Source organism: Sinocyclocheilus rhinocerous, unplaced genomic scaffold (assembly GCF_001515625.1).
Source record: "Sinocyclocheilus rhinocerous isolate Xijiao unplaced genomic scaffold, SAMN03320098_v1.1 scaffold233, whole genome shotgun sequence".
Classification (NCBI taxonomy): Eukaryota; Metazoa; Chordata; class Actinopteri; order Cypriniformes; family Cyprinidae; genus Sinocyclocheilus; species Sinocyclocheilus rhinocerous.
The window spans coordinates 182972-184933 of NW_015643174.1; the positions used below are offsets into that span (position 1 = coordinate 182972).

The 1962-nt window shown below is 34.4% G+C and overlaps 1 protein-coding gene across 1 annotated transcript in view; it reads right to left on the reverse strand.

The window, feature by feature from the left end:
• Positions 1 to 715, reverse strand: part of LOC107757059 (NAD kinase-like) — a 78499-nt gene extending 77784 nt beyond the window's left edge. The window contains exon 1 of the mRNA XM_016574430.1: positions 518 to 715. The gene's annotated coding sequence lies outside the window, so the exon portion shown is untranslated. The remainder of the gene's footprint in view (positions 1 to 517) is intronic.
• Between the last annotated feature and the right edge of the window lie 1247 nt (positions 716 to 1962).

A 1962-nucleotide genomic window follows, 5' to 3' on the forward strand; every position in this document is an offset into this window, starting at 1 on the left:
GGGGGGGTTAACAAAAACAAAACAAAAGATTATGTACTTTTTACTTTTATATTAATGTGAAAATTAGCCATCTTGGCTAAATGACATAAATGAAAATGTCAACATTTTCAAGATTTGTAAAAATGAAGTTGATGAAATTAAATGTCACTCCTTCTTAAAACTGAGTGACGCCCTTGAACCATATAAATGCACAATTTATGCCATTCTATAGTTACTAGACAAAAAAACAAACAATGAGAGAATATCTGTAGAGTGAGCATTTATTATTACGAACAGCATTTAAGTTTACACTGATTGTCCTTTCTTGTTTTTAAGCTTGTGATCTGTCTTAACCACATTTTTGTCGCGATCCGAATAAAAAAATAAAGCATGCACCTGATATGGCCACAATCCTGTACGCGTCATAATACGCTATCGCGATAAACGCTTAGTTTTACTGAGTATGTTATGAAATAAATGCATTTAAGCATATAGGATAAGTGCATTAGCCGCTAATGTGGCAGCTGAGTAGCAGTACCTCACTTAGGCTTGATCCCGATCCTTTCAAACAAACAAACAAAAAAAGCAGATATTTAGCCCACTGTATGTCTAGCAATACAGCAGATGTTATCCCCTTTGGCTGTGAAGGTAGGACATTAATACTTCCATTGCTATATGTTTCCGGACGGAGACAGGGCTAACCGGTCAAACAGTCTCTGTTCAGCTGTCATCTGTACACGAGTGGAAGACTTCCTGGAGACGACATCAATCCTGCGCCCATTGGATTATACAGAAAGGCGGGTCTTGCTTTGAGTAATGAATATTCATTATTATTGGCACAATGAGCAAAAGAGATTAAAAATCCCTCAGAGCGCGTTTGAAATACCAAACACAGAACCAACACAAAATAGGCAGCTGGCAGCAGGATGTACCTGAGGAACCTGTAGACACTGTTGCCAATTTACCTTTTTTTTTTTTACCGTCCTTGCAATAATGCAAAAACAGTAATTATTGTTGTACAGTGTGACAAAAAATTATGCTATATTTATGTGTGCATGCAGTAGCCGCAGCTGTATCCCTTCTTCCTTCACGCATGGCCGCGGGAACTAGGGGTGCTGATATCCTGAAATTAATAGATACTTGTACTTTTTAAATTTGCATTTCTGCCCAGTATGGTAATCGTATGTTGAATATTAATGAGCCAGCAACATATAGGAGAGAGATTAGACAGGAAACAGAAACAATGAGATGAACCACATAGAAAAGAAACAATTATTTGTACACAAGCAAATAGAAAAGTTTTTTTTTTTTGTTGTCAGTTTTGTAAACACTAATTTCGTAAACATAGTAGCCTAATGTGTTTGTTGGTCATCAAGTGACCTCTGGTGGCAGGATGGAGATAAGACACCAATTTTATTATCTGTTATTTTCCTATTTTTCCTCCAGTAAAAACAATAAATATCATTCCAGGGCTGTACGTTAACTTTTTTTTTTTTTTTTGCATATAGCACTGGTGCTGCAGACATTGAATGTTTTTACATTAATATTCTGTACAGGGCAGACAATCCAAACCTTATTGTTTTCAGACAAACATTTTCTTTATTTGGAAAAAGGCCAAAAAGTTATTAATAATAATAATAATAAAATAAATAAAATAAAAATCACCAGGTTTGCTGTACTTGTAGGGCTGCACAATTTGGCCAAAAATTTTGTTTTTATATCAATATAACTAATAATGATTATGGTTATTATTTCTAAATAAATACATTAAACAAAATAAGGAATATAACTTTTTTAATAACACTATTTCACTATGATATGCAAAACTGAGTATTTTAAGAATATATTTAAGAAGAAAAAAAAAAAGTACACTTCTCTACCCTGGAGAAAAACATAAGGATTTGCAAATGTTTACCTCAAAGTTCTTAATTAGGGCCCGAGCACCGATGGTGTGTGGGCCTTATTGGAATAGCACCGTTTCTT